This window comes from Triticum dicoccoides, chromosome 2A, assembly GCF_002162155.2.
Source record: "Triticum dicoccoides isolate Atlit2015 ecotype Zavitan chromosome 2A, WEW_v2.0, whole genome shotgun sequence".
NCBI lineage: Eukaryota > Viridiplantae > Streptophyta > Magnoliopsida > Poales > Poaceae > Triticum > Triticum dicoccoides.
The window spans coordinates 561,350,271-561,376,390 of NC_041382.1; positions in this window are offsets into that span (position 1 = coordinate 561,350,271).

Consider the following 26,120-nt stretch of genomic DNA (forward strand, 5'->3'; position numbering starts at 1 on the left):
GCTGGTCATCTGTCTCTGAATCCTCCTCCGAGGAGCTATCCATAACCAGCGAGATATGCGCTTCGTCAGATAGCATAGTCTGCTATGAAGACCTTGTTTTCACTCCAGAATTTTCCATCACCGTGTCAAATGGCTGATGCACACGAAGAGTAGTTGAATGTACTAACATTATTGACAAATCACTACTGCAGGATGCTGCTAACGCGACACTACGATAAGAGACCCTTTGACGAAACTGTGTGCGATGCATTAATCGCAATGGTGATGTAAAAAAACCCGTCAAAAAAGGTGCAAAATGTTTGCGATGGATGATACATCAAACACGGTTTAGATTTTAGTTGCGTGTGTGATGAGAGGCATACGATTGATCTATACGAACTGTTTGCGATGAGACAGAACAACAGAAACAGGCAGCCAGATCAAGGTGTGTGCGATATACGGCATACCGTTCACTCCAATGAACTATTTGTGATGATTGAGGTGAACACAAATGATTCGGGGTAACAACATGTGTGTGATACCCGGCAAACAGGTTGGTAATCAGATTGTGTGTGATCATTATATATGGCCCATACGTCTTTTTTTGTGAATTGTGTGCTCGTCAGGGCACATAGTTCAACAACCAACCTATGGGCGATAATGTAGAAGATCTCTGTCGAATACATATTACTAACTATCTGCGATGAGATTGACAGGATAAACAGAGATATATACAGTCTGCTTAATTTAGTCCTTCTTCTTCTTCTTCTTCTTCTTGTTGGATGGCCCCGCGACATCGTCTTGGCGAGGATGCTTCTTGCCGCTGACCGTTGGCTTTTCATCGCCGCCACCATCATCATCGTCGTTGCTGTCATCGTTGTCCTCCTCCTTGTTCGACCATTCCTCCTCCTCATCATCGTCGTCCTCTTCTTCATCCTCCGACGGCTCCTCCTCGTCCGTATTGTTGTCGTCTGACGACTCTGGAGGCGGCGTCCCTTCCATGAACCGGATATAATCGAGGTCTGGGCTCGATGCCGGACTCATGGAAGACGAGCGAGATGATTCCGATGTTGACCTATCATCAGTGCCAGACTGCTGGCCGAACTGTCGTCCTCGCTGTCGCTCGACATGGCTGCAGAGTGTGTGCCAGTGTGTAGCGCAGCCTGCCGGGGACGATGAAGATGGTGGACACTTAAGCGGGGTATGCAAAGAAGAGGAACTGCCAATTGAAGCTGGGTTGAAGCGGGGGTTGAGGTATTATCTAACCGCTGATATAATCAACCACAATTATTTGTACATAGTCGCTCCAAATTCCCAGGGTTGCACATGACTCCTATTGGCTATTTGGCTGGTTTCCTTTTTCAGGACAAAAACAAGGAACAATTTTTGGGATTATGCACCGGTACCGGTATGAACAGAGTAGGACAGTTGGCAAGCAATACATTGAGCTCTTCTTATTGATAAAGCCAGTAATAATCAAACTAGAAAGGAAAAGAAAAAAGACAAAGAAAAATATCTGCACGAATCCTCGCGTAACATCAATGGCATAGGACCTAGATGTGCATTACTTAGGGCACATCTAGATGTGCTTTAGCAATACTGTCAGACAAAACCCCTAATCATCATTGTAAATAGCACATAGAACATGGCCAATGCGACAACCACAACTACACATGCTAGTTCCTTCTTGTCTCTTTCTTTCATCTGTTGCCTGTGATTGATTCTTTCTTGCTTCATCATACTGATTGTACATTCCAGATCAGCCAGTTTCTTCTTCAGCTTTACTTTATCTTCTGCGAGCTTGGTGATAACACTCCGAGCCCTGCCATGCCATTCTTCATCCAACCAGTTAACAAAGGCACAAGCCTCATATCCCTGCTAATGTTAAATAGTATTCTGGATGAGCGATGGCATTAACTGAAGTAAAATGATGAACTTAATTAGCACTAACCTCTAAGGGGCAACTGAGAAACTGCCTGCCAATGTCAAATCCCTCTGTGCATACACATCGAGCGGGAGTGTGCCCGTGCACACAACTCAGCTTTTGGTACTTCTCGGTGGCACAAAACTCGGAGTCGAACTCGTGTTACGGGAGTCTGGAGTCATGCTCTGGATCCAGCGGCAGATCGCTTTCCTTGGGGGGGGGGAGGGGTCATTCAGGACATGCTAAAATAGATCGGGATAGATTGGAACCTGACAGGACGATTCGGATCTGTAGTACACCTGCCTTCTGATGACCTTAGGCAAGTGCTCGGCGGCGACCGCCTCGTGGCGGCGATACGAGTAGGAGCAGCTGCACCGAAACCCTCAGCGCCACTCGTCCGCATTCCCCCAATGTATGTGCCACGTGAGGAATTTGGAGGCTATGTAGGGATTTGGGGGAAATGGGAAACTGTGGAGATAAGCTAATGGTCGGGAACTACTTATGGCACTATATGTTGTATACGGCACACTGTTTATACACTGGTACGCGTCGGTCCTATACAGACGGTTTCTAACCCCTTTCCGTGACGGCCTTTGGAACCGTCGCCAAGTGAGTGTGAGTGATAGGGGGGGTCCTTACCACACGACCCAGAAACCGTCGGGGATATGCCCTCCTGGCACACACATTCGGCAAAAAGAGGTCATGTGCGACCGGCGAGCGCTCAAATACAGAAATACGTATAGTAGAGCTAAAAAATACAATTATATGGCGAAATTGTTTCCAGTCACAAGTACATCCCACACAGTCAGTCCCCGCTAAACGTTTCCATTCATATGTGCATCCCACACAGTCGCTCCAAGGAAAATGTTTCCGTTTAAAGGTAAATCACACACCATTTTCCCATTAAATCGTTTGCGTTATTGAATGTATCACACACGGTCCATATAAGAAACTGTGTGGCAAAGGCTGTCCATCACAGACAATTTTTATGTGGTAAACGTTTGCGCAAGGTGGCCTAGTGCAAACAGTTTTCAAGAGAAAGTCGTGTGTGATTGTTCATTGATCCAACACGGTTTATTCCTAGAAACTGTGTGCGTTGCCTGAGGTCATCGCCCACGGTATTTTTTCAACAACCGCTTGCAATAGCAAAACCCAATTAGCAGGCTAATTACCCTATTATTAATAATCCATTTATTAATCTAATTGACATTCATATTAAGCACATAATATATTTCATTTCCATATTAAGGAAGCAGAATTTCATAATTGAAATACATTAGAGTACAACATGATATAGCTTCAGTACTCAGCTACCCCATTACACAACTGCACCAAGTTTCACATGCAACATATAGAACCTTCCAAATTAGCATCATAGACGGTATACAGACAGATGCATCTCATCTGGAAAACTGCCGAAGCGGAAGGCGAATATTGAGCCTTCATTCATGTTGAAGGTCTTTGCAACTTTAGGCTAGTGCCTGTGGATGATTGACCGTCCGTCCTTCATCCTCTTCAGGAACACTTCAATATTGAACCGTGGGTGTTGTATGAAAACCTTCCTCGCCTCCTGAGCATAGAGGTGGTTTGAGAGGTAATCATCAGTAAACTGCTTTGGAAAGGCCTGAAAACAAGGATGTGCATAAATATCTTCTCTATATTGGAAATGGGGTAAAGGAATAAAAAAAGGCAAGGTATAATAGTTAGTACCATCTTGTAGTGAACTGATGTCTTCTTCGTTATGCAGACAAATATCTTGTTGTTTTTTGTCGCTAATTTCTTTATCCTAACAATCTTTCTGAGTTCTTGATTTGATTGATATTCATGGACAACTCATTTCCCCATATGCAAAAAGGGCCGAACAGTGGGTCAAAACCTCTGACAGCAGGACCTACATGTGCAAGACCAAATTGTTAAAAACCAAAATATTAGTATGGTTCCTGCAATTGCACAATAATGTGCTATTAGACAATGGACCATGCACATTCTAACCTCGATTGTAAACCTCAGTGCTTCCCATTGTTTCCCTGCAACACATATAAGGTAGTTAGTCATCAGGTTAAGTAAGGGTTCACATGCTACCAGTAAAAAATGTTGATGATATATAAGCACATTGCAGATTCATCAGATTAATTCAAGCCACATGGAAAACCCATTTATCTAAACCAAGCATGATTAAGAACTAGGAAATATAGCACTTGTATATGTTTCTCATGTATTAAGTGCAGCCAAATTCATTTTATTCCTCACATGGTATACAATAATAGAATGCAACCACAACAATTAAACATCGCATTGCAGAATTGAACCAAGCAGTTAATTAAACACCACAACAAATGAACCAAATGTTAACCGAGCACCACATTACACAATATAACATACTCCTAATAGAAGATCAGACAGTTAACCAAACCAAGCATGCTTAACAACTTGGAAATATAGCAATTGTATTTGTTTCTCATGTATTTAGTACAGCCAAATTCGATTTATTCCTCACATGGTATACAATAACAAAATGCAGCCACAACAATTGAACATCGCATTACAGAATTGAACCAAGTAGTTAACTAAACACCACAACAAATGAACCAAACATTAACTGAGCACCACATTGCACAATATAACATACTTCTAATAGAAAATCAGATAGTTAACCAAACCAAGCATGCTTAACAACTTAGAAATATAGCAATTGTATTTGTTTCGCATGTATTTAGTATAGGCAAATTCGATTTATTCCTCACATGGTATACAATAACAGAATGCAGCCACAACAATTGAACACCGCATTACAGAATTGAACCAAGCAGTAAACACCACAACAAATGAACCAAACATTAACTGAGCACCACATTGCACAATATAACATACTTGTAATAGAAGATCAGACAGTTAACCAAGCCAAGCATGCTTAACAACTCAGAAATATTGCACCCTGAAGAATTGAACATCACATTTGCAGAATTGAACCAAGCAGTTAACTGGACACCACATTGCACGACATATAGAACATATACACTATAGCAGAAGATTGTATGGTAAAAGTAGATAGCAAAATTCACTAGAATTTGCTAAGGGAAGACAGTAGCTAGCAAACTGAACATGGGTCCTTATAGTGAGCTAATAAGACAAGCTACTCCTCATTGTCGGATATATCGATGACGATTGGCTCCTTGGACATGGAAGAGGGCGAGGCCTCCGCATCGTGGGTGCCCACGTTGTAGTGGTCAGTTGCCTGAGACGCTCCGGGCACCAACCTACTGGCTCTCGAGATGAGGTAAGCACGTGCACGCTGAGAAAACACCTCGTAGTCTTCATCGAAGGCACCGACGGTGGCCTTGAGAAAACGCCATGAACTGTCGTTTAAAGCAGCCAACCGCATCATGGCGTCGGTGCGTGAGGCATCAATAGTGGCCTCGACGGTGAGGTGCTCCTACAAGATCTGGGGGTCGGCACAAATGGCAGCCATCGCGACCTCATCCGCGCGTGCGGCCGCGATTTGCTTCTCTGCTGCCAAATGCTCCTTGAGATCCTGGCTATACTGCGTGCACCATGGCTTAGGGCGGCGCTTATTTGGTGGAGGGGTCGGTGATTTGGGTGGAAGGTGTCGCGCTCGTGCCGGCGGTCGGGGCATGTCGGATGTGGAAGGAGGAGGAGGATGGGGGTCGGGTGTGGATTACCTGCCTGGATAGGCGAGGCCGAGCAGCATGAAGGAGAGTCACCGGCAAGGACGCAGCGCTGCAAGCAAGGAGTGAAGGTTTCAGCTTGTAAAGGAAGGCGAAAACAGGGGAAATGTGGCTTTTGGTAAGGGGGAGGGGGCGGGAAGGTAGATATTTCCGCGGAAGCCAAAAATTTGGAATTGCTTCAGCGAAAAAACTGGTGCGCAAAGTGTCACCAGACACGGTCCCTTATTCAGAACTGTGTACGATATGTGAACATCACAAACGATTCAGATAGCTTAACCCATGTGTGATGAGTTTGAATGTCAAAAATTTTGGTTCGAATTTCCATGGTTATAGTGGTCATGCACATCATTGCATAATTTGGGTACACAAAGGAGACTACAACACACCCACACTTCTTAATCGAGTAAGTTCAGCAATTAAAAAGAGCTAGCTGACCTAAACATTAGTCTAACAAATTAAAGACCGGTGCTCTTAATTAAACAAAACAAAGAGTACTACTACGGCTGGTGCTCGTCGATCTCCGCCGCCGCCTCCATCTCCAGCTCGCGCCCGACAGTCTCCTAGGGAAGGGGCTCCATGGCATCCATCGCACCATACTCGGCAAGCATCTCGCCATCCGCGTCCGCCATCTCTTTGGAAAAGGCCGCCACGAGCTGGGCGTGGGTGGACGCGATCTGGGCTTGGACGGGCTCCGTCGTTGCAACGTATGCGGCAGAGGAATGGACGACTGCTCGAACGCTCTCGGTGATTGCCAGCTCTTTGGCCGTGGGTTGCCGACCATTGTTGGAGAAGCTTCATTCGATTTGTGCGGTGACCGCCAGGAGCTAGGCGTGGGCGGCCTCGACATGGTCCTGGGCGGCCTCCATCAGGGCTAAGGCCGCCGCTGTAGAATGGATAGCTCTTGTGCCGCTCTCGCCAGTTGTTATCCTTGAGCCAGATGTTGCTGCCACCACCTGAGAAGCAACAACGGCCGTTTGGGCTGCCATGGCCGCCCGGTCGTAGGTTGCGGCCGCGCTCATGCACCTTGTTAGCACGCGCATGGCGGCTGTGGCCGCTCTCTCGCCGGAGTGGGCCACCGAAGTTGCACTCATGACGCAGGTCCACGTGCCCATCTTTCACCGGCGATGATTGAACAGTGAAATGATATTTGGGGAGCGAGCTAGTGTGCTCGAGACGCCGGCTGTGGACTGTAGCCGATGCACCTTCTCGCGTAAGCCATAGGCGTACTATACACTGACAGTGCTCCAGGATATTTTGTGCTGCATCTCACACGGTTGGTGATAATAAACTATGTGCGATCTACCTGATTTTTCATCTTGATTTAAATTACATAATGGGTTCACATCGGCAATGGATGGTGTTTGAAATGCTAGACCTTTTATCTGGAGTGAACATGCAACTATATGTGTGTCGTAAAAGAATTGGAATTATTTAGGGTTCGTTTGAACATTTTATACATCAAATTGGTTTTCTAGCCATTTCAGGCGCACAATTCAAAATTAAACTGCATGCATATGCTCCGGTGCACCAACATGGGTTGTAAAACCATATATATGTCCATGGGTTTATGCCTATCTCCCGTGCAAGAAATGGGGATGAAATTCTAACACCACGGCACCTTGGCTCTCCGACAAACGTCGACGTACTTGCTTTTGTAATTCTAGTAAATCCAAAATTCGCCCGAAGTTCATGAAACTTGGCATGCTATCATGGAGCGGCATCAACATGCCGTGGTAAAATTTTTGTCCCATTTGGGGCAGGTTTGGGTATAAGCTTCTCATAAACCAGAGCTTCTCACAATAAGTGCGATGGTTTCGGTAGGGAACACTTCACCTTTCTGGACGAAACGATATCCGTTGCCTCTTCTCGATTTCCAATTTTTTCCTAGTGTCAACATAGAACAACAGGAGTGTTGTGTCAATTTTTGGGATTTTTTGGGGTTCGCTTGGACATTTTTATACATTAACTGAGTTTTCTGTGCATTCATGTGCATAATTCAAATTAGAACTACATGCACATGCTCTAATGCATATAAATTAGTTGAAAATTCAAATCAGTGTCCTTGGTTGCCTTCTTAGGTCCCATGCAAGAAATGGGAATGAATGTCAAAGACCCTCCCACCGTCACTCGGCCGCAAACATTGAGATACCTAGTTTTTAAATTCTAGTAAATCCAAAATTTGTCTGAAATTCGTGAAACTTGGCATGCTATCATGGAGCGACATCAACATGCTGTGGGAAATTTTTTATCCCATTTGGGGCAGGTTTGGGTATATGCTTCTCACAAACCAGAGCTTCTCACAACAATCATGATGGTTTCAGTAGGGAACGTCCCACCTTTGGGGACGAAACGATATCCATTGCCTCTTATCGTTTCCAAAAAAATTATCGTGTCAACATAGAACAATAGGAGTGTTGTGTCAATTTTTGTGATTTTTCGGGGTTCGTTTGGACATTTTTATGCATTAACTGAGTTTTCAATGCATTTATGTGCATAATTCAAATTTTTACTACATGCACATGATCCAGTGCATATAAATTGGTTGAAAAACAAATCTGTGTCCTTGGGTGCATGCTTAGGTCCCAAGCAAGAAATGAGAATGAATTTCAAACACCGGCCATGGCACCATTGATTGCCGGCAAAACATTGATATGCATGGTTTTTAAATTCTAGTAAATCCAAAACTCGTCTGAAATTCATGAAACTTGGCATGCTATCATGGAGCGACATCAACATGTCGTGGTAAAAATTTTGTCCCATTTCGGGCATGTTTGGGTATATGCTTCTTACAAACCAGAGCTTCTCACAACAAGCATGATGGTTTTGGTAGGGAACGTCCCACCTTTGGGGACGAAACGATATCCATTGCCTCTTATTGCTTTCAAAACTTTTCCCGTGTCAACATAGAACAACAAGAGTGTTGTGTCAATTTTTGTGATTTTTTGGGGTTTGTTTGGACATTTTTATGGATTAACTAAGTTTTCAATGCATTTATGTGCATAATTCAAATTTGAACTACATGTTATTGCTCCAATGCATATAAATTGGTTGAAAAAACAAATATGTGTCCTTGGGTGCATGCTTAGGTCCCAAGCAAGAAATTGGAATGAATTTCAAACATCGGCCAGGGCACCGTTGATTGCCGGCAAAACATTGAGATGCATGGTTTTTAAATTCTAGTAAATCCAAAACTCGTCTGAAATTCATGAAACTTGGCATGCTATCATGGAGCGGCATCAACATGTTGTGGTAAAATTTTTGTCCCATTTGGGGAAGGTTTGGGTATATGCTTCTTACAAACCAGAGCTTCTCACAGCAAGCATGATGGTTTCGGTAGGGAACGTCCCACCTTTGGGGACGAAACGATATCCGTTGCCTCTTATTGCTTTCAAATTTTTTCTCGTGTCAACATAGAACAACATGAGTGTTGTGTCAATTTTTGTGATTTTTCAGGGTTTGTTTGGATATTTTTATGCATTAACTGAGTTTTCAATGCATTCATGTGCATAATTCAAATTTGAACTACATGCACATGCTCCAGTGCATATAAGTTGGTTGAAAAATCAAATCTGTGTCCTTGGGTGCATGCCTAGGTCCCATGCAAGAAATGGGAATGAATTTCAAACACTAGGGCACCGTTGATTGCCGGCAAAACATTGAGATGTATGGTTTTTAAATTCTAGTAAATCCAAAACTCGTCTGAAATTCATGAAACTTGGCATGCTATCATGGAGCGGCATCAACATGCCGTGGTAAATTTTTTGTCCCATTTGGGGCAGGTTGGGTATATACTTCTCACAAACCAGAGCTTCTCACAACAAGAATGATGGTTTTGGTAGGGAACGTCCCACCTTTGGGGACAAAACGATATCCATTGCCTCTTATTGCTTTCAAATTTTTTCTCATGTCAACATAGAACAACAGGAGTGTTGTGTCAATTTTTGTGATTTTTCGGGGTTCGTTTGGACTTTTTTATGCATTAACTGAATTTTCAATGCATTTATATGCATAATTCAAATTTGTACTACATGCACATGCTCCAGTGCATATAAATTGGTTGAAAAATCAAATCTGTGTCCTTGGGTGCATGCCTAGGTCCCATGCAAGAAATGGGAATAAATTTCAAACACTAGGGCACTGTTGATTGCCGGCAAAACATTGAGATGCCTGGTTTTTTAAATTCTAGTAAATGCAAAACTCATTTGAAATTCATGAAACTTGGCATGCTATCATGGAGCGGCATCAACATGTCGTGGTAATTTTTTTTGTCCCATTGGGGGCAGGTTTGGGTATATGCTTCTCACAAACCAGAGCTTCTCACAGCAAGCATGATGGTTTCAGTAGGGAATGTCCCACCTTTGGGGACGAAATGATATCCATTACCTCTTATTGCTTTCAATTTTTTTCTCATGTCAACGTAGAACAACAGGAGTGTTGTGTCAATTTTTGTGATTTTTCGGGGTTCGTTTGGACATTTTTATGCATTAACTGAGTTTTCAATGCATTTATGTGCATAATTCAAATTTGAACTACATGCACATGCTCTAGTGCATACAAATTGGTTGAGAAATCAAATCTTTGTCTCTGGGTGCATGCTTAGGTCCCATGCAAGAAATGAGAATGAATTTCAAACACCACGACACCGTTGATTGCTGGCAAAATGTTGAGATACCTGTTTTTTAAATTCTAGTAAATCCAAAACTTGTCCGGTGTGCAGGTTCACCGGGAAGCGTGCGAGATGTTCAATGTAGGATTTGTGCATCTCTTCAACGCAAATGGTTCTGTGAAGCAGTAAAGCGGCAGAAAATAAACCAAAAAAATACATGCTGCCACACGCCTCATGTGCCGTGTGAGCAGGCGAGTTGATGGGACGCATGCGAGCAGTCCGCCGCATGGGCAGACGGGGAGGCGTGCGTGTAGGTGTGTGAATTGACGGGGAGGCATGCGAGTAGCTATGTGAAATGATGGTAGGAATGACAGATGTCCGCCGCGCAGGCTCACCGGGAGGCGAGACAACTTTTGACTGCATCCTGCCTCACTCCCACTGCTCTGTATTAATTGCGGGCCTGAGCCGCCGGCCATAAATAAGAGGCCGCACCCCCGGTCAATAGTGGTCACCAACGTCTGGACTCCGGAGTGTATGACGATGCCGCCAAAGCACACCATCGGAGGGAGTGGCGACGCCAGGGCTGGTGAAGCACCCGCACAACGCATGAAGCTGGCCACAGAGGTTTCCGTCACCGCCGACGTGGTCTCGTGTGGGCAGCAACACGACTTTGACTTCGTCGGCGCCGTCGTGCCCCCCCAGCCGGAGCCGGAGGTCAACAGCAACTCTGACAACAACCGCGACTCTGACGGAAAATCGGTTAATCGTCTATATACCCATTTGTATGGCAAACATATCAAGTGTTTTCTTTGGTTAATCCCCCCACCCCGCCCCTCTATAATTTTTCTAGGATACAAATCCTATGGTTATGTTCTCTCAGTCCATGAAATCAGAGTAATTAAGATCCGTTAGATGCACGTAGTGTATTGATTGTTTGAATGTTATCCATATAGAGTTAGTGATTAATTGTTTGTTCTGTACACATGATTTTTGCTAATAATCCGACTAGGGTTAGCTTGCGTGCTAATAATTCATGGCCAGATCTTGAGAAATGATTTTGAATGTCCTACATATATGTTTGTGCCTTTTTTCTTCTTGGTCTTGATAATTGATTTTGAATGTCCTACATGTTATGCCATTTTTTTCTTTCAGATTAGCATGTACACAGATGAGGCTCCGACTAGCGCCGCCGCCGGATGTAGATCTTGGACCCGGTTGTGCGGCCAGAAGCGCCCCCTGGATTTGAGGAACCAGGAGAATCTCCGGCGGACCGCATCAGCGATCTCCCGGATGGAATCCTTGGGGGAGATCATCTCCCTTCTCCCCACCAAGGATGGCCGCTGCACACAAGTCCTCGCATCTCGGTGGCGCACTGTGGTGCACCACGCCTCTTAATCTCGAATGTCGTCAGCTATCTGTCGATGATGATTCTAAACTCCTCGGAGCCATCATCTCCTCCCACGAGGGGTTCGTTCAACGCAACTGCATCTCAGCATGCTACCTACTGGACATACCCTGCATGGTGGCCGCCTAGCTGACATCCCATCAATTCGATAAACTCCAGCAGCTTGAGTTCTACCATGACTATGTATGTAACATACCATGAACCGATGTATCTATGCCCTCACCACCGATGTCCATCACATGGTTTTCCTCCTCTCTCCACACCACCACCTTTGTCGGTGCCATCTAGCAGACAATCTGGTACAAATGATTTGACTCCCACTGCTAAAAAAACTTGCGCTTGTGCTGGTTGATCTGTCGGAGGCCGCACTGCACAACATCATCCAGTCCAGCTGCCCTGCCCTGGAGCGCTTGATTCTTGTTTTTGCAATGGAAATTCATACCCGTTGTCTCAAAATAAAGTCGCCCCACCTTGTAAGCATGGGAATTTGTTTTTTGGACATGATCTCATCATTGAAGATGCCCCTTCACTTCAAAGGTTGCTCCTTGATTCTGGTATAGTACCTTCACAAATAACTATAGTCTGTGCGCCTATACTAGAGACCTTGGGTGCAATTCATGATCCTTTTAGATGGTTTAAGATGGTGTTTGGCTTCACACCTATTGAGGTACTGTATATTATTCACGTAAACTTTTGTAGTCTGCCTTTTTCATTTATGCGCATAAGTTCAATATCATCTTGGAGTACACTTTTGGTACTAATATTATGTTCTATGCTCAACGAAGAGCTTGTCCATCCTATCAATGGTGGTGGATTCTGTCAATACCTTACATGTTAGTATGTGGTGTTTTGATCTGAATAGATTATTGGCTTGGTGCAATGATTTCCATGTCTGGAGAATTATGCAATGACCAACACCCACAAACTTATTTTCAGCTAGCACACCAAATGGGCTGTAATTCTTAATAAGAAAAGTAGCATGGTAGTGACAGATTTGGATTTGTCATTTGGGACCCACGAGGAAAAAACCTATCCAAGGAGGTGCCGACTCGACAACAAACATTGAGAAACTTGGTTTCAAAATTACTGTAAATCCAAAACTCGCCTCAAAATCATGAAACTTGGCATGATGTTATGACATAGCGGCAACAACATGTTGTGGTAAAAAATTAGTCCAATTTGGGACAAGTTTTGGTACAAACTTCTTACAAACTGGAGCTTCTCTCAAAAAGGCTCATGGTTCCGAGAGGGACCTTGTCACCTATTTGTGTGAAATGACATACACTATCTCTTCCCGCCTTGATTTATTTTACAGAGGCAACATGCAACTATATATAGTAGTGTCGTCCTAAAAATATGAAATTATTCACGATTCATTTTGCCTTTTTATACATTATTTGAGTTTCCTAGGCATTTTGGAACGTACTTTCGTGTGTGCAAAGGTCATGTGTGTACTAGCCACAAATGTAATTCGATGTTCACTATGTTTATGGAATCAAGTCCTTATAAGTTATAAGTACATATGTTGTTGTTCTGTGTGCAATGACATCGCACACAGACCATACCGGGGAACACGTTGGTGATGATTTCATCAATCATTGAAAATTGTATACCACCAAGCGTTTGCCCACAACACACACGGCTTATCAGCAGCAATCGTCTGTGTCATTATCTATCTTCACACACATTTCTGATTATAGACCTGTTTATCGCGTATCACACACATCTTGTTATATTGAACCATTTCTGTTCTCTTGGCTCAAAGCAAACAGTTCATCCGAGTGAACCGCATGCCGTATATCGCACACACCTTCATCAGGCTGACCGTTTCTTTTGTGTTGCCTAATCACAAACAGTTCATCCGAGTGAACAGTATGCTGTATATTGCACACACCTTCATCTGGCTGCCTGTTTCTTTTGTTCCTCATCATCACAAACAGTTCATTGAACTGAACCGTATGCCCTGCATCGCACACACAAATGAACTATGAACCGTGTTTGATGCATCCTCCATCGCAAATGTTTTGCACCTTTTTTGACGGTTTTTTACATCCCCGTTTGCGATTAGTGCATCGCACACAGTTTCGTGAGAGGGTCTCTGATCGTAGTGTCATGTTAGAAGCATCCTGCAGTAGTGACACATGTCGTTTGTGTGTTAGGTATTAAAATGTCACACACGATTTCTGCACAAAACCGTGTGAGAAGACAACGTAGGTTAGATAGGGTTGCCGTTACATAACCGTATGTGATGTACTACCCTGTCCATATAATTGAGTTACAGTGAGATATCGTGTAAACAACCGCTCTACGGATATCCGTAAAAAAACAGCCACTCTGCATATAGAGATGGCGGCGGCGGCGGCCTAGGCGGCGGCGGCCTAGGCAGCGGCTACCGGAGAAGAGGTCAATCCTCGGTCGGTGGGCAGTGGCGGCGTCATAGGAGGTCAATCCTCGGTCTGCGGCGGGAGATAGGAGGAGCTCAACCATCAAGGTCGGCGGCGGCGTGATTCGAGCACGTCCATCGCGGTCGATGGCAGGATAGTGGAGGTCGAACTTCAGGCGGCGGCCGCACTAAGCTTTGCTCCTTGATCCTGCTGTCTCAGTGTGTCGCCGCATCACGCTTGTCTGTCTGTTGCGTGGAGTTCGCCGCGCGGCTAATTAATTAAGGTATTCTTTTCGTGAGTGGCTTAATTAAGGTATTCAATTCCTAAGGGTAGTGTTGTACTAGTACTCTGCATGTAAATTGACTGGCCATTAATTTTTGTCATTGCACGTCTGCATAACAACATGGAGTGCCCTCAGTAATTATTAAATAAAACCTTGCGATTTATGCACGCATCTTTGGGCAGCAGTTAATCCATGTACTAATGTTGTTGTTTTTTTAATTACCATTTGTGTGCTGCAGATGGGACGATCTTGATGGATGAAGAATCGAAAAACCGCATATTTTATGAGTGGCGTGACAGAGTTCATGAATTTGGCTGAAAGTACAAAGAGGAGAATTGGTGATGCGGATTACATCCTGTGTCCATGTACTGATTGTGCCAATACAGAGTCACACGAAGTTACAGATGTCCAGATGCACTTAGTCTCTAGGGGATTCATGGACGGATATACAGGTTGGACCAGACACGGTGAAGAGGAGGTCATGGATGAAGATACCCAGGGCAGTGAGATGCCAAACCCCGATCAGTGTCACATGGATGTTGAATCTAACATCAGGGCAGAGGCATCAAGCTACCAATGGAACACCAGAAAGCCGAAACTCCCACTAGAAAACCAAGACGTCGACGCAGATGACGACGATCTTGATATGCCAGATTTTGCTGCTATGATTACAAATTTTGAGGGCCCAAAAAAGGATATGATTGGGTACAAGGATCTGCCAACCATTGATGCGGACTCCAAGAAAGAATTGTATCTAGGTTGCAAAAAGAAATATTCCAGGTTGAGTGCCACCCTGGCGCTTCTCAGATTTAAAGCAGCAAACTGTCTATCAAACAAGGGCTTCACAGAGATGTTAGGTCTTTTCAAAGAAATTCTTCCGGAAGATAATGTTCTCCCCATAAGCACGAATGAAGCGAAGAAAATTGTTTGCCCATTGGAACTTGAAGTACAGAAGATACACACTTGTGTGAATGATTGTATATTGTACCGTGGTGAGTACAAAGATTTACATGCATGTCCCACATGCAAGCATCCACGATACAAGCGTAGGAGAGCAAAGGACAATTACAAATTGGATGACGAGATCAAGACAGGAATCCCGTTCAAGGTTGTTTGGTACTTGCCTTTAATTCCAAGGTTGAGGCATTTGTTTGCAAACCCTAGAGAGGCAAAGAGGTTGCAGTGGCATCATGATGAGAGAATTGCGGATAGGTTTATGAGGCACCCGAAAGATGGGGCTCGGTGGGAATTAATCGACAAAAAGTTTGAAAAATTTGCCAAGGATCCTAGAAGTATAAGGCTCGGGGAGTGTACTGACGGGATGAATCCTTTTGGCGATATGAGCACCAATCACAGCACATGGCCGGTGCTTCTGTGCATATATAACCTAGCTCCTTGGTTGTGTATGAAAAAAATACATTATGATGTCAATGATTATCCAAGGCCCGAAGAAACCTGGAAATGACATCGACATTTACTTTCAGCTACTGGTAGAAGAACTACTGACAGTGTGGATAGATGCGCCTGCTGTAAAATGTTATGATGCTTATAGAAAGGATATTTTTGATCTACATGCGATGCTGGTGCACACCATTCAAGATATGCCAGCATTAGGCAACACATCAGGGCAGAAAATAAAGGGAGATGTAGGGTGTGTCACATGCATGGATAATACAACTAGCAGAAGACTTCCCAACTCGTGCAAAACAGTGTATTTGCGTCATCGTAGGTTCTTGCGGAAAAATCACCCATACCGAAAGATGAAAGCTGAATTTGATGGTATGACAGAGGCAGGTGCGGCCCAAGACCCTATGACGGGGAGGTGGTCCACAATATGGCTAAAAAAATTAATGTTGTGCTTGGCAAGAACCACCCTTTGACGGTGAAACAAACACCCAAGGGTCAAGTGTTTAAGAAGAAATCAGTGTTCTAGAAATTACCTTACTGGGAGATTCTACGTGTATGTCACTGCATCGATGTCATGCATGTAGAGAAGAACGTATGTGAAAGCATCCTTGGTACTCTGCTCAAGATTAAAGGTCAAAGAAAGGATGGTGATGGTTCACGGCTTGATATGCTTGCTGATCAAGCAAAATGCAAGAGTGAAGCAGAAGATGATGACAAATTCATCAAAGCTCGCCAGAGTTACAATTTCAGTGCAAAAGAAGCAACAAAGTTCTTCACCTATTTGTTGTCAGTTAAGACACCCTCTTCCTACTGCGCAAACATCAGAAGTCTCGTGGATGTGAGCTCAGGTAAAATGAAGTTGGGACACATGAAGTCACATGATTGCCACGTAATGCTGACACAAATCCTCCCAGTGGCCATCAGGAATCTGGTGAACAAAGATATAAGAAACACACTCATTGACCTCCATGATTTCTTCAACCAACTATGGCAGAAAGTTGAAAATCCTGAAGAGTTGGATCATATGCAAGATGATATTGCAAGAGTATTGTCCAACCTAGAGATGTTTTTCTCACCGTCATTCTTTGATGTCATGGTCCATCTCACTGTGCACCTTGTCGACGAGATAAAGTATTGTGGTCCTGTGTTTCTCCGCAACATGTATCCCTTCGAGCGGTTCATGGGAATATTGAAGCGCTTTTGTCGGAACCGAAACCATCCAGAGGCAAGCATCCTACAAGGTTATACCGCGGAGGAGGTGGTTGAGTTTTGCACCGAATACATGAAACAAAGACCTATAGGTTTGCCCCTCTCTCGCCACGAGGGAAGGCTGAAAGGTAAGCCGGTCCTTGCTGGCACGCAAATGGCTGCACCCGGAGAATTGGCAGAGAAAGCCCATTTGACGGTACTGCTTAACAGCCCAACTCTCATAGCTTATGCCGAAGAACACTTGGAGGAGATACGCCAAAGCTTCTTACCAATGGTGCCTTCATCAGATGTGGATATGAAGGAGCACACTAAGAACTACGCCGAATGGTTGAAGAATCATTTGGCACAAGGATCCATCAAAGACATAGCTATGTGGTTGGCACAAAAGCCATCACCTACGATGTTGACGTATCAAGCATATGACATACATGGATACACATTCTACACTGAGGAACGTGATCAAAATACCTCATATCAGAACAGCTCCGTTCGAATAGAATGCATGACTGTAAATGAAGCTGATAAAAGGGTATACTATGGAACCATCAAAGAGATTTGGGAGCTTGACTATGTGAAAGTTAAGGTGCCATTATTCAGGTGCGCATGGATCCCTCTTGGTTAGGTAAGGACTGATGAGTACAGGAAGACCTGTGTTAATAGGACAATGATGGCATATCACGCGGACCCATTCTTTGTGGAAGACCCCTTGCATAAGAACGGCCATTTAGTGATGCATGGGAAGAGAAGGGTACTAGGTGTTGACGATGTTGCCGATGAGGACGAGTATGATGAATTTGATGAGTTGCTAGCCAAGGGATCACGCACCCGTGTAACGGAGCAGCGTAAAATAATCAAAAACCCCAAGTTCATTCGGGGTCAACTTAATGATCCCAGTTCCCCCATGTACATGGGAATTAAGCCGTAAGACTAGTCTTTATGCCTACCCTGCAACTTAATTCGTTCAATTTAGAACTGTCGCATGTACTGAATTTGTGAGTTATGCTTGGTTTTCTATTGATGTAAGAACCGTTAATATGTTGACCTTGATATGCTGTCAGCTCAGGCAATGAATAATTTTGTTATTATTATTATTATATCATAGAGGTAGCACACTCAACTGATCTCACTACAGTATGTGTGAACAAAAATATGCAATCTGGTTTGTGAATAGCACACGGTTCGTTGATGAAAGCCGTGTGCCGACCAAACCTCGCCACCCCGCCCACAATTTGAGTCGTGCTTTCTGATTGGCCAGAACCCAAACCCCACGGATCGTACGTCTGCACCATTGGATGCTCCCAGATCAAACGGCGATCCTCATCCCTTTCGACAGCACATGCAGTTCCAGTTGTAATTTTATTTTTATGCACAAAATGCATGTTAATCTCAAAAATGTCTTAAATATAGCTAATGATACCTGAAATGCGCCAGAAAATCGAACCCGTGGTATAATGGTGATTGCGTACCGTGGAAATTTTTATGAGGCCAAATGATGAAGTCACCGGCCACTTGGAAAACCATGATCCTTCATGTGAGATGCTCCGGTTTGGAAGGAGCTGTCATCAAAACTTGTGCCAAACTTTACCAATTTTTTCCACGGGGTCGTGAGAGCATGCCACGGGCACACATCGATTTGGATGATGTCCGGACTCCATCTGAATTTCCTGTAATTAAAATACCAACTAGGCCTACGCTAGTGGCCGCACCTCGTGGCCGAAATGTTTGAAACTTCTCCCCGCTTCTCGAACAAACGGATGAAAACTCACAAAGTGACACACAAATGATCTGTACACCTTCTTTTCTAGGCTGATAGTAAGGGGGTATCATAGCTAGTATCATGCATGCCAACTAGGCAATTTTGATGAGCTGTCATAGAATTAATCAAATGAAGAAAGACAGGGTTAAGTATCATATCATGAAACTGTCTCATAATAAATGCTATGCTACTATGTGTCATGCATGACAATATAAATAAAGTACTACATATGATACTAGCTACTCTATGATACTATGCATTAGAGCAAGTACACAATAGAGTGACATAAGACTAGCCACAATGGGTAGTAACATAGAATGTTATTAGTCTATGTTACTACCTCTATAGTGGGGAGTAACATATGTGTAGTAACATGCAACACTTCATTTATTAGGCTATAGACTCATGTTGCCTTGAGATGTGTGATGTTACTCATACTACTAGTAACTAGCTATGTTACCACTTTCCTCTCTTTCTTCATTTATTGCTTGCCACATCATCTATTTTATCTAGATACGTGTGATGTTACTACCTATGTTACTCCCACTGTGGGTAGTCTAAGCAGGCTATAAGGAATAGAATAATATATATGTGCTTATTAGTTGGAGGAAAGAGAAGAGAAGCGGGCTCTTGGTTAGTAGAGCCAGCTGCAACACAAGAACCAAAACCCTTTGTGAGGATGTAAGGTGGGCCAATTATTGATAAACTAGTACGTATTTAAAACTTATTATTGTACAAGCCCGCTAAGAGGTTGGCTGTATATGACATGGCAACTTCTTATAGCTGACCCTTGGCTGTATTATTAACAATGCTCTTAGTGAGGTAGCTAGTATATCATAGATGACTAGCTAGTATCAGACTAGCCACAGTGGGAGTAACTTCAGCTATAACATCGACTCCAACTCAGCAAACTTGCGTATGTGGCAATAAGTTAATGAGGAGAGAGATAATTTCAGTAACCTAGCTAGTTACTATAACATCACATGTCCCAATGCAATATGAGTCTATAACCTAATAAATGAAGCTTTGCATGACACTACACTTATGTTACTACCCACTATGAAGGTAGTAACATAGTCTAGGGATATGTTGTGTATGTTACTCTCCATTGTGGCTAGTCTCATACTCCCTCCTTTCCGGTTTAGGCTGGTTGTAATGGTAGTATCATAAGCGGTATTATGCATGTCAACTAGACTTTCTGGATGATGTGGCACACAATTAAATGAGGAAAGAGAGGATGTGGTATCATATCATGATACTATGTCATATTAAATGTTGTACTACTACTTTGTGTGATGGATGACAATTAATTAATAAGGCAACCTAAGATACTAACTTATGATACTATGCATTACGGAAGTAGTATCATACACTATCATGTGCATGATACTAGTATATGATACTCCCCATTACAACCAGCCTTATATGGCTCAATTCAAAAATCTCACCAACCAAGGTAGATGGTGAGTGGTGGAATACTTTTTGCAGTTTGCAAAAACACCCAATTAAAGCTTTTGTTTTCCTCAAAAAATTATGTTTTCCAATGTATTAATTGCAATACATGCATGCATAAAGTACATGCATTGGTCAACTTTCTCTTAATACTTGCATGAATGATTTAATGCACCTTGGAATCTGGAGATGTGATGGGGAACAACCAAATTGATCCTTATAAAATGGAAAAACTAAAATTTTGAGATAAGCCTATAAACCGGAAAGGAGGGAGTATATATGCATGATACTAGTATATGATCGGCAATACCTCCGTAATGCACGCATGCATAGTATCATAAGTTAGTATCTTAGGTTGCCTTATTAATTGTCATGCATGACACAAAGTAGTACACCATTTAATATGATACGATACCATGATATGGTACCACACCCTCTCTTTCCTCATTTAACTGTGTGCCACATCATCCAAAAAGTCTAGTTGGCATGCATCATACCGCTTGATACTCCCATATTACGACCATCCTTATTAGGGTGGCCATAGTGGGGGTATCATAGCCGGTATCATGCACTCGGGAAAAATATGATGATGTGGCAAAGAAGCAGTAACATAGGTAGATACCGTAACATATATATATATATAATAAATGCTATACTACTTTGTGTCATGCATGGCCATACATACGGTCATCTATGATATATACTACTCTTTGATACTATATATGCACTATGAAGGTACGTACGTAGTATCATACACTAGTATCATATGCATGATATTATATATATATATATATATATATAGTATATAATACTCCCCACTATATAAGGCTGGCCATAGTGGTGGTATCATAGCCGATGATGCCATGCACTCGGAAATAGCAAGTATGCCGATGTGGCAAAGAATTATATATATATAAAGATGGTGAGAGTAACATATAGGTAGATACCGTATCATGTTAAATGCCATGCTAATTTGTGTCATTCATGGCAATAAATATGATCTATATATATGATACTATACTCTATGTATTATACTATGCACTATGATTAATTAAAGGTAGTATCATACACTAGTATCATATATATTGTATATTCATGATACTAGTATATGACACTCTCCACTATACTCATGATTTCTTACCGTGGAAAAAAATTGGAGGCGAAACGATGAACTCATGTTTTCATTCGAACAAAAATATGATGTTAGGTAATGTAAATGTTGTCAAAGAGCACACGGTTCACTCACGAAAGCCGTGTGTCCACTAAACCATGGCCGATGCACCCCCACCCCTCTGCCACGCGCGCGATCTGGGCCGTGCGTTCTGATTGGCCAGAACCCAAACCCCACGGATCGTACGTCTGCATCGTTGGATTCTCCTTGTCGAACGACGATCCTCATCCCTTTCAACAACACATGTAAATGTTTTCAAGTAGCCCCTCCCAAAAAATGTTTTCAAATAGCACACGGTTCACACACGAAAGCCGTGTGCCTACCAAACCATGGCCGATGCCCCCCCCCTTGCTGCACGCACGATCTGAGTCGTGCGTTCTAATTGGCCAGAACCCAAACCCCATGGATCGTACGTCTGCACCGTTGGATGCTCCTAGATCGAATGACAATCCTCATCCCTTTCGACAGGAAATGCAGTCCGGCTAGGAATTGATTTATATGCCAACATGCATGGTAAATGCCAAAAGATGTCTTACATATAGCACACAAGACCTGAAATGCGTCAGCAAATCAAACCCGTGGTAAAATTGTGATTAGTTTACGTGGGAAAATTTAGAGGAAAAACGATGAACTCACGTCTTAATTTCAAAATTAGTACGTCTTCATTTCAAACGAAATTATTCTGTTTGTGCACACGAGCGCTTAGAGGCAACCGTTTGCATAGGCCTTTTTGTGCGCGCGGCGACCGGGGACATTTTTCACCCTTTTCACCTAGGTCGCCAACACTCGGAGTCCCCAACACCCCCACCGTCCGCCCGCGTTTCACTCAACTAGTCCACCCAATCTCCTTCGCCAGCTCCCCCTCCCCCAGATCCACAGCAGAACCCTCTCCGGCGCCGCCGTGCTCACCCTAGCCGTGTGCCCACTCTTCGGTGTCAAGCCTACCTCCACTGCCATTCCCAACACGTGGTGGCCCATGCCTTGTTGTCTTTGTTTGCTCGCCAACCACCCTCAAGCATATCGATGTAGTAACCCTCGCCTCTCCTGTGGTTCGGCCAAGTTTGCATCAAGAAGCATGTTAGTTACTGCTCTCCATCGCGGTGAGGCATATTTCCTCGCAACCCCTCTTCCAATTTCGTTCTGTATGTTCCCAAATTGGATATAAAATAATGGAGAGCATATATATGTTCATTATCTACCTTCCTTACTACATATAAGTTGTATTTGTTCCAATAAGTTACTGCCTATTTATACATCGCGGGCGCCCGAGTCACACAAACTTAACAAATTAGCCGTACATTTTCTAAATTATTGCATGGCATGTTTAGAAAGCTTGATACCAATTTGTTAGTTTTATGCTTATCCTCCTTTCCTGAGTTTCGCATGTGTTCTCTGTAGATGTCGAGTAGAAGCGACAACACTCATTCAGGCCATGTATCTTCATCTGATTCGGTCAACCCTAGGTCTTCAGCAGATTGTGAGGGATCAAGTAGTCTTGAATGAGGTAGAGCTGTAGCAATTACCCTTCTGGCCAGGACATGGAGGAACGGTCCAAGGAAGCCCACACACCGGCCTACAGGTGTATATGAAGTAACCGAGATTGATTTAAAGTCCTGGGCTCCAACTAAACCAGATAAAGCACGCATGAGGTTCAGGAGTGTGTGTGTGGATTTGTTGGCAGGGCAAGGCTCAACATTAATCTGCCGGGGTTTCGGAAGGCTGACATAGAAACATGACGAAGGATAGTCCGGGAGATCATGGATCACTTCAACGTTCCAGAGTAGTGGAGAATGCAGGTGGATCGAACACGCTGAACTGAAGAAGGCTAGGGACGCTTGGAGAAACTGGAAGCACGTGTTGTACAAGAAGTATTTGAGTGAAGGCAAGGACCCAATCCCCGCATACCCCTAAATTACAAAGGAAGACTGGGCAGAATTCAAAAGGGTCAGGGTAACTAAAGAGTTTGCTGAGAAGAGTATCAAGCAATCGGAACTTCATAAGAAGAACATACACCCCCACCGTATGGGTGTGGCAGGATACTACGACATGAAACTAATATGGGAACATGAGGACAAAGAAGTAGTAGCGACGGGTGAGAATCTGGCCTTTAGTGAAATCAAGGGCGAATGCGCCAGAGACTACTTGCGGGCACATGCAAAGAGGCGTGATGACGTAACTTATTACTTTTAAAACACACGCGACACCGAACTGTATGAAGTGATGTTAGAGGCTTCCAAGATCCCTGGAAGGTTCTACAGGAACTCAGGGCCATGTGACATTCTGTCCATTGCTCTGGACACAAAAGAGCCCCCTGGACATGCAAGGGGTGTAGGTGTTAATGTCCCGTACAAGAGGGCTTTCACACTCAACAAAGAAGAGAGGCTCAGCATGAAAAAAGCGAGGAGTGAAATGAAGCAGAATGCATTGTATGAAAGGTTGAAGAAGGAGATTTATCCGGTTGTTTGAAAGGATGTTGAGGAGTCAATGATGATGTAGAAGACTCTAACACTGACAGATAGCCAGCAGATGGGAGGGGAGGCGGGCATGGAGGATGTTGCTTATTGCGCGACAACACTACACAAGAGTAGCTGTTGCTACCTCTTGAGCACTTGCGTTGGGTTTCCCTTGAAGAGGAAAGGGTGGTGCAGCAAAGTAGCGTAAGTATTTCCCTCATTTTTTGAGAACCAAGGTATCAATCCAGTAGGAGGCTACGCGCAAGTCCCTCACACCTACACAAAACAAATAAATCCTCGCAACCAACGCGACAAGGGGTTGTCAATCCCTACACGGTCACTTACGAGAGTGAGATCTGATAGATATGATAAGATAATATTTTTGGTATTTTTATGATAAAGATGCAAAGTAAAATAAAATCAAAGAAAATAACTAAGTATTGGAAGATTTAATATGATGAAGATAGACCCGGGGGCCATAGGTTTCACTAGTGGCTTCTCTCAAGAGCATAGGTATTTTACGGCGGGTGAACAAATTACTGTTGAGCAATTGACAGAATTGAGCATAGTTATGAGAATATCTAGGTATGATCATGTATATAGGCATCACATCCAAGATAAGTAGACCGACTCCTGCCTGCATCTACTACTATTACTCCACACATCGACCGCTATCCAGCATGCATCTAGAGTATTAAGTTCATAAGAACAGAGTAACGCCTTAAGCAAGATGACATGATGTAGAGGGATAAACACATACAATATGATGAAAACCCCATCTTATTATCCTCGATGGCAACAATACAATATGTGCCTTGCTGCCCCTACTGTCACTGGGAAAGGACACCGCAAGATTGAACCCAAAGCTAAGCACTTCTCCCATTGCAAGAAAGATCAATCTAGTAGGCCAAACCAAACTGATAATTCGAAGAGACTTGCAAAGATAACCAATCATACATAAAAGAATTTAGAGAAGATTCAAATATTGTTCATAGATAAACTTGATCATAAACCCACAATTCATCGGTCTCAACAAACACACCGCAAAAAGAAGATTACATCGAATAGATCTCCACAAGAGAGGGGGAGAACTTTGTATTGAGATCCAAAAAGAGAGAAGAAGCCATCTAGCTAATAACTATGGACCCGAAGGTCTGAGGTAAACTACTCACACTTCATCGGAGAGGCTATGGTGTTGATGTAGAAGCCCTCCGTGATCGATGCCCCCTCCGGCGGAGCTCCGGAACAGGCCCCAAGATGGGATCTCGTGGATACAGAAAGTTACGGTGGTGGAATTAGGGTTTTGGCTCCGTATCTGATCGGTTGGGGGTACGTAGGTATATATAGGAGGAAGAAGTACGTCGGTGGAGCAACAGGGGGCCCACGAGGGTGGAGGGCGCGCCTGGGAGGGGGGGGGTAGGCGCGCCCCCTACCTCGTGGCCTCCCTGTTGGTTGCTTGACGTAGGGTCCAGGTCTCCTGGATCTTGTTCGTTCCAAAAATCACGTTCCCGAAGGTTTTATTCCGTTTGGACTCCATTTGATATTCCTTTTCTTCGAAACCCTAAAATAGGCAAAAAAAACAACAATTCTAGGCTGGGCCTCCGGTTAGTAGGTTAGTCCCAAAAATAATATAAAAGTGGATAATAAATCCCAATAATGTCCAAAATAGAAGATAATATAACATGGAGCAATCAAAAATTATAGATACGTTGGAGATGTATCAAGCATCCCCAAGCTTAATTCCCGCTCGTCCTCAAGTAGGTAAATGATAAAAACAGAATTTTTGATGTGGAATGCTACTTGGCATAATTTCAATGTAATTCTTCTTAATTGTGGTATGAATATTCAGATCCGAAGGATTCAAGGAAAAAGTTTAATATTGACATAAAAATAATAATACTTCAAGCATACTAACTAAGCAATTATGTCTTCTCAAAATAACATGGCCAAAGAAAGTTATCCCTACAAATTCATATAGTCTGGCTATGCTCTATCTTCACCACACAAAGTATTTAAATCATGCACAACCCCGATCACAAGCCAAGCAGTGTTTCATACTTTTGACATTCTCAAAAAATTTTCAATCTTCACGCAATACATGAGTGTGAGCCATGGACATAGCACTTTAGGTGGAATAGAATGGTGGTTGTGGAGAAGACAAAAAGGGAGAAGATAGTCTCGCATGAACTAGGCGTATCAACGGGCTATGGAGATGCCCATCAATAGATATCAATGTGAGTGAGTAGGGATTGCCATGCAACGGATGTACTAGAGCTATAAGTATATGAAAGCTCAAAAAGAAACTAAGTGGTACTTGAGCAGTCGGTTCTGGATCACCACACAAAGTTTTGAGAATGTACCTGAGCAGTCGGTTCTAGACCTACACACTGCTTAGCAGGCGGTTC